Genomic DNA, 8,649 nt, shown 5'->3' on the forward strand with positions numbered 1-8,649 from the left:
CTGGATTGGGCTCCAAAATGACTACTCACCCCCAAGCAACAAGCAGCTTCAGTGGCTGTCCTGAGTGGAGCTGGCATGAGTTGCCATAAGCAGGCAGCCCAAGTGCCAGACACAGCAGGCTTGAGCAGCCCTGATTCAGTGAGCAGGTGCACCCCTCCGTGGTGATGAGCTGGTGAGCGAGAGCTGCTAAAGTCTGGGAGGGTGGAGGAACCACCACCACTACAGAGGGTGACAGGATCCCCCACAGTGGTGAGGCATTCCCTCCCTCATTCACCCCCCCCCAGGATTCCCTCCTGCATTCACTCAACCCCCTCTGGACTACCAGTGTTCAACCCATTTCCTGTCCTGGGAGGAGAAGAAGACAGTGCCCCATCTCAGACCCTTGCCCTCTTTCTGCAGATCATGCTGGCAGTGGTGTAGCTTGTAATAGGCTTTTCCATGCATCATGTACTGCACAGTTGATTGGTATCCCCTGCCAGGCTGGATGCACCACTGCCAAGATGACTAACGTCATGCCTACCCTTCTTACCATGGCAGAGAATGGTGGGTGGTACTGTGAGACAGCTGGGTGGTTAGGGGGCCCATGCTCCCCCAGCATGGGGTCCAGGGCAGCTGTCCTGGATGCCCGATAGTGAAGACTTCCCCTGCTCAGTAGTACAACTGAAATCTGGTACAAACTCCACCTACTGCTTATCATGTGGTTCCTCAAACTCAGGAGTCTAAATGATTTCTGGGCTGGATGACCAGATGTGTCAGATGACAAGATTCCTTTAGTAGGAGAGGATCATTTGGCAAGGTGGCTGAGAAATCTTGTAATAGACTGGAGAATTCAAGCCACCATTGTAGCCTATGTGTTGCTGCTCAGAAAGGGGGGGGGAACTGAGACAGAGCTTGGGCTGAACCAATATTCTTCCTCATCTTTCCAGCCTGCCTCAGCAGTCCCAGTACCTAAAATTCCATCTCTGTAGAGTAATGAGCATTCTGTGTGTTTTTGTACCATTCTCTTTAATAACATCAGTCAGCATATATGAAGTTCTTTCTTGACACTTTATTATACACCGAAATGTTTTCTTTCCATCAGCACAGCAACATATTATTATGCTTCGTCACTACCATCTTCATAGTAAATGATAGAGCAATTGCACAATCTAATTTGGTTTTCAGAGAATTCTGGGGGGAAAAGGGAGCAAAGGAACAAGATTATTTCATAAAATGATCAGAATGCTTCATCCAATATTTCAAGGGCAATATGAAATGTCATTAAAGAGCTACTTTTTACTGTTATCTATGTAGCATTCACTAGACAAAGAGAAGTAGACCACCGTTGACTTTAGAAACAATTCAGTACCTTCTAATGAACACAAAATTGCACAGGTTTGGTTTTACCATCTCTCCAAATAAAGAATTTAACCATGTGATTCCCAATGCAATAGTATATGTGTGTACACATACGAATTTCAGTACATGCCAACCCTAGCCGCATTTATCTATCTATTATATATTCATTTATTTCCAGGATTTATATCCTACCTACCAATCATGGAGAATTAGGCAGATAACAACTAAAAACAGAGCAGTACGAAAATACATCATAAAACAAGTTAAAAATAGAGTACATATATATATAAACATGGAAATGTCAACTAAAACATAGAGCAGGAAAGAAGAATCATTGGGGGATTGCCAGATGAAACAAGATAGTCTTTTCCCCATTGGGTGAAGACAGTGATAGATGAGGCAAACAAATGTTCCTGGGGAGAGAGGTCCACAATCTTGGCACCATCACTGAGAAGCCTCTCTCTCAGGTTGTCATTCATATAACCTCAGGAGACAGAGACTCTCAAAGTAGGGCTTTAGAAAATGACTGTAGTGATTGGGTAGGTTCATATGGGAATAGGTGGTGAAGAAGAAGAAGAAGATGACAAAGAAGAAAAGTTGGTTTTATACCCTGCCCTTCACTCAGAGTCTCAGAGCAGTTTACAATCTCCTTCCCTTTCTCTCCCCACAACATCCTGTAAGGTAGGTGGGGCTGAGAGATCTCTGAGAGAACTGCTCTTGAGAAAACAGCTCTGAGAGAAATGTGGCTGAGTCAAGGTCACCCAGCTGGTTACATGTGGAGACGTGGGGAATCAAACTCAGTTCTCCGGATTAGAGTCAGCCACTCTTTAACACTATGCCAAGTATGCTGTCCTAGACCAAATAAGGCTTTAAAGGTCAATATTTTGAACTGGATACAGAAACAAATTGGGAGTCTTTGTAAATGGGCCAAGACTGAACTGATATAGTCCCTACAGACCCACTCCAGTCAATATCCTGGCTGCAGCATTCTGCACCCACTGAAGTTTCCAAAACCTTTTCAAGAACGGCTCCACATACAGCACATGGCAGTAATCTAATCTAGATGTTACCAGGGCATGCACCACAGTGCCCAGATCTTTTTTGCTCAGTAAAGGTCACGGCTGACTCACCATCCAAAGCTGGGAAAAAGCACTCCTGGTCACAACCACCACCTGCTTAACCAGCATTAGGGCCAGGGCCAGCAGCATCCTCAAGCTATGGGCCTGATCCTTCAGGGGGAGTGTAGCCCTATCCAGAGCAGGAGACACCTCAATTTCCAGGTAAGCCTTTCTGCTTACCAGTAACCCATCTTATATATAACTGTGGATTGGGTCCAGAGATCGGTTCATGAACATGTTGACAGATGTGGAACTTTCCCTTGTTTGCCTCCTCCTCAGCAGTCCTTTCCAGCCCTGGGAAAGTTGATTCTTGGGGCTGTGAACTAACCATTAGTGTTAGTGAAGAGAAAAGGAGGGAAAAAATCACTCTCTCATGCCTTTTATTTGTTTATTTATTTATTTCACTTTTACCCCGCCCTCCCTGCTAGGCAGGCTCAGGGCGGCTTCCAAGAACTGACAAGCAGTATACATTCACAATAAAATATAAAACATCAATAGAGCTGCAATGACAAAGGAGAGGGTAATTTCATCCCCTTGCCAATCCTTAGTGGAGCACCTGCAGGGTTCTTTCTGGGGTCATACTGCAGGGAAAAGGGAAACAAGGGAAAGATCCATGATCCTTCTGCCAATGGATCTCTAGATCCTATCCTCAGGGATCTGGACATTTGGAGACCTTTTTTTCCCCAGTACGGAAGACAATTCTAAATACAATTGAGTGTCATTCTTTTTTCCCCCAACTGGTAATATGTTTTGTACCTACAATCCCCCCCCAACAGTTAATAGAAAACAAGAAAATAATTGTGTGATTAGAAAATACCAGTACTGAAAATTTGCACCAATTAATAACATGTTATATCACTCAAAATGATCTGTTATTTTAATTGTCATATAAATCCTCATAGTCACTTAAGACCAATAGGAAAGTCAACTTGTCAAGTGGTCTGCTTTGCCTCTTCATCATATATGTACAACTTTGCCATAACCGTGGCCATTTTCAGATCCCTCTGATGTTTTTCATTTACATATCTACGAATTCTCTTTTTCTTTGATCCATTTTAGCACCATTTTTGCATGCTAGATAAAACATAGCTAGATTTCTGAAGGTCAGAAACAGCTGAGCAAGCTGGTAGAAACCAAAATTTTATCAGATGATCTTAGACAACTAGGCTGCTCCCCCAGCCAATGAAGATGATAATTTAACGATTGGTTGCATAATCTGGAACACTGATAGGATCTCCTGAGAGACAGAAAAGGTCTTTGCTTTCGTGTTTTGCTAAAGCCTTCATACAACAGGGTGAATAAAGAACAACTTGTTCTTTGTTGACAGGGAATTTAAAGGACACGTGGATAAAAATTTGAGGGTCGGATGTCTGAAGAGCAAAGGTCTTAATTAGGAGGGGAGTAAAGGTAGTAACTTGAACATATATTCTGTTTAGATAGAGATAACAGAATGCAGAATTTAAAAAGAAATATTTTTTTAAAACTGTACAAGCTGAGATCCCAAAATAAATTGATGGCGGAGGAGATTCTTGACACTTTGGGGGACTCAAGCACGTGGATTTTTCTTGCCCCTTTTTTCCTTTAACCATTGCTCAGCTCTTTTATGAAGCTTTTCCTCAACAGGCCAGTTTTTAAATGTATTTTCTGTCATCTTTTAGTTTATTTACAACTTGATTTTTTTTCTGCCTGAGTTGCCGGAGCCTGTACAAGCCCTGTCTAATATACTGACTGTCCAGTTTTGCTGCTTTACGCATCATACTGGGACCATCTGGTTCACTGAAAATGTGGAGACAGTGTGTGACTGCAATAAAAAAGGCCAATGCTATGCTGGGGATTATTAGGAAGGGTATTGAAAACAGATCAGCCAATATCATAATGCCCCTATATAAATCAATGGTACGACCTCATTTGGAATACTGTGTGCAGTTCTGGTCACCACACCTTAAAAAGGATATTATAGCTTTGGAAAAAGTGCAGAAAAGGGCAACTCGAATGATAAAAGGGTTGGAACACTTTCCCTATGAGGAAAGGTTAAAGCGCTTAGGGCTCTTTAGCTTGGAGAAAAGACGACTGAGGGGTGACATGATCGAGGTTTATAAGATTATGCATGGGAAAGAGCAGGTAAAGAAAGAGGTACTTTTCTCCCTTTCTCACAATACAAGAACCCGTGGGCACTCCATGAAATTGCTGAGCGGTCGGGTTAGAACGGATAAAAGGAAGTACTTCTTCACCCAAAGAGTGATTAACACATGGAATTCACTGCCACAGGAAGTGGTGGCGGCTACAAGCATGGACGGCTTCAAAAGGGAATTAGATAAGCATATGGAGCAGAGGTCCATCAGTGGCTATTAGCCACAAGGTATAGCTAGGGGCTCTGGGGCAAGTGATGCTCTGAGTAGATATAGTGATTTAGGATATTACTGTATTTTCCCACATCACTGCACACACATAGCTAAATACAAATAAAATCTGCCTAATCAGACCAGTGGTCCATCTCGTCCAGCATACTTTTTCACACAGTGGCCAGCCAATTGCCTTGGTTGTTGGCTGCATCTGTACCAAACAGTGGCAGATTGATCATTATAGCCACTGGGACTCTTCCCAAAGGATCAATGGTCTGGATGGTTGCCACTCCTCAGCATGACCCCCTCACCCAGACCAGTCCAGTCCAGTGGCAAGAGGGGTGCCACCCAGAGCATCACACAGCCTGGCTGAATCACATGTGTGAAAGGTGCTACCTGGCCTGGTCAAGTCATGGCAGAGTGGAACTGGCTAAACAGGCAAAGAGAATGCCACAACACCTTCTTCCAACTGGTTCCATCCATCAGAATGGCAAGGCTGAGATGAACCAAGGGGTGGGGCACTTTTCCAGGACTATTTTGGTCCACCCCATACTAAAATCAAAGACTGAGACATCAGCACATTCTGAACAAAGTTGTACTTTCACTGAAAGTAAGGATCTGTTTATAACTGGAACATAAAATTTCCTCTGTGGTACATTGTAGTGTCCGCGGACCGCCACCGGAGGTCAGCGCATATGCCCTAGCTTCAGTCCGAACAACAATAGGGACTAGGATCCTAGTCCCTCCTCTGGGGAACCAATGGGATCCGTGGCGGGAGATTTGAACCCACCAATGGTGACCAGGGGTGGTCCCCAGGTGTGTATATAGTTGGCCTGCCGGCCGTTCATCTCTTGTCTTTGTTGTGTACTATGCACCACGTCGTTGTCTGTCGTTCATCCATGCGGCTACCCACTACATGACATACATCATAACTTTGGCCTACTTTGACTGATTTGCCAACTGTGTCCATTCCTGATCAGAGGTCATCTGGTCACAGTTATCCATGTTCTAATATTTCAGTTAGACTACTGCAATGCGCTCTAGACACAGCTTCCTTTGAAGACAGTTCAAAAGCTTCAACTTGTTATAATGTAGCAGCAGGATTATTACCTGATATAAATGACAAAGGGTATACTTCACCTGTGCTAGTGTATTCATGCATGTTCAAGTAATGACAACACCTGTTGTTTTCAGTATTAACACAAGCTTCTGCAGATTATTACTGGCCAGGGGGTGGGTGGGGATAATTAAATAAAGGAACAGAGAAGAGAGAAGAAATAGAGAGTCAGAGAGCAGAAGGTTAACAAGTGGCTACTTAATAATGATAGGAAGGGGGAAAACATTTTTGAAAAGACATTCTACATATAGTGAAGAGGAAGGAATGAGAGAACACCACAAAGTGAGAATATAGTGATCTACTGTCACCTCGGTGAGAGATAGACACTACCCAATTGTATCCTGTCTTTGTAGCCTGATTCAGAAATCTCTGTCTAAGCAAATCTCCAGCTGATTCTGTGATCTCACACACTTTAAACAAACTAGAACTGATGCTGTAACACGCTATTAATAATGTAATAATATAGACCCAGCTCTTTAAAAACCCCAGTAATAACAATACAAAGTAGATGTTGCTTTTTAAAAAGCAGTGAAATGGTTAACCCTTTGATGCAGGAATTGAATCAAGTTTGGCGTTGGAGGCTGAGGAGTTGCAAACTATCCTTTCTGGTTTATTTAAAGCTAATCACAAGGTACTCACATTTTGCTTTCATCTTCTCAGTGGCTCCACTTTATTATTAAATGGGCTTTCTTGAATTCTTTTTTGTAATGCCTTCAATCACATTTTTGTCTTCATCATCAAAGCCACGACCAGCTTTGGGCTTATTTTCTGCCCTGCACCGCACAAGTGTGTTCCTTGCTGAACATAAAAAGAAAGCAGGAAAGACAAGGAGTGAGATGTCTACTGTGCAAGAAGAGTCCCGTCCTTACTGGACATCAGATTATTTATACAGGTCAGAGTTGTAAGAAACACACAAATAAATCTGTGGACCAACTAGGAATTCGGACTTGCCCTTTCTTCAGACAGCAGCAGCTTCCCACACCACAAGACAGGCCACTTTTGAAACTGAGTGTGGGATGTACAACTTGGGACTGCTGTTGAAAGGGGGTCGTGCTGCACCACGCCAATCTATTGAACATACTGCATTTGACATTTTCTATGGCTATTCATTTCAGCACAGTTTGACAGAGCTTAAATCACCTTGCAGCCCAGAAATCAAATGCTACATGATGGCACGCACTGTGCAGCTGACAGCCCCACAAGGCTAAGTAAGAAGTGTATTTTAGAGTATAATTTTGCAATTACAGACAGGCACTCCAGAGCATGGCATGTTGTATTACTTCACAGCCAGGCAATCAGGCTTTGCCCTCTTGCCTCCAAGCACTTTCATTGTGAATTACCACCCCCACATTGCCATCTTTGTTGGGACGGAAATAAGACTTGACTGCTTACTTATTTATGCATAAACATCTCAGCACACTTTCTTGACAAACCTGAGGAAGCTTAAGTAAGTGAATGGCTACTTGTTTTTATGTGGGTACCCTAATTGGGTGGAAAGGCGGCATAAAAATGTTCTAAATAAATAAAAATTCTCTGGTAGTGCATTAACAGTTCGGTCAAAGCCAAACTACTTGCACTCACACTTACTTTGTCCCATCAAAGGCAGCAGGATAATCACTTGGGCAGGGTTACCAACCTTAACTTAGGGCCTGGAGTTATCCTGGAATTACAAGTGATTGCCACCATACAAGAGCAGTTACCCTGGAGGAAATGGCAGCTTCCCAGAGTGGAAATAGAAGTCCTAGACGGACATCACATCCATGTTGCACTTCTTTAAGTTCCCAGACTCTACCCTCCTCAGATACTACTTCCAAATCCACTGGCTCTTCCCCAACACTTAATGTTGTCATTTTCCCAGTTCGGCAAGACACTTTGTTGTCAAAAACCTGTGACAGACCCATCTCATCACATTACTAAGGATTGAGCCCTGACTACCAGGGATGCCAATCCCCAGTTGGGGGCAGGGGATCCCCTAGGTTGGAGCCCCTCCACCCACTTCAGGGCTATCAGAAAGTGGGGGGAATAGCCGCTGGGCACTCCATTATACCCTGTGGAGACCGGTCCCTATAGCGTAAACGCACGTGCTTTCTCTATTTGCAATTGTAGAAGTTAAAATTCATTCGAAGCTTGCTTTTTTTCGTACATTTGTACCTTTTTCTTAACTTTTTTAGAGTTGGCATCCATTTCCTTTACTTTCTCAGCTATTTGCTCCATCTTTTTTGTAGTTTCAGAGAGTTGGAGCTGCTAAGCTGCAAAGTTCTAATTTAAAGTTGTCAGCTGTTGATTGATGTTAGTCATCTGGTCCAGTAGAGGGCGCAAAGAGTCCACCAGATGCATAGAGAACTCAGTGGTCTCTTCCAGTCGTGGGCTCATGCTCCCCGGTGGTTTCACTTTTGCTTGTTTTTCTCTCTCCATTTTTTTTCACGCCATTTTAATGGATTGTTTACTTTTGTATAAAGTCTCTGAAATTCGCCCATATGCTAAGTTTCTTAAAACAGATTTCAATGCTTTAACTTCTGCTCCCTTCCCTTGTTAACTCACTTTTTAGGTCATGCCTATGGGAGGGGCCCCTCCCCCACTCGCTTTCCACTCGCTTTTGTCGCCGTTCCCAGGGAAGGGCTTTCTTTTTTAATTATCGGCATTTCGCTTTTACTCGACTCAATGTTTGTTGTTGGTCATAAGACCTCAGTTAAAGTCCATTTAAAATGCTCAATCTCCGACGTTTGTCCCGGTC

The sequence above is a fragment of the Gekko japonicus genome, unplaced genomic scaffold (assembly GCF_001447785.1).
Source record: "Gekko japonicus isolate JY-2015 unplaced genomic scaffold, Gekko_japonicus_V1.1 scaffold92, whole genome shotgun sequence".
NCBI classification, from domain to species: domain Eukaryota; kingdom Metazoa; phylum Chordata; class Lepidosauria; order Squamata; family Gekkonidae; genus Gekko; species Gekko japonicus.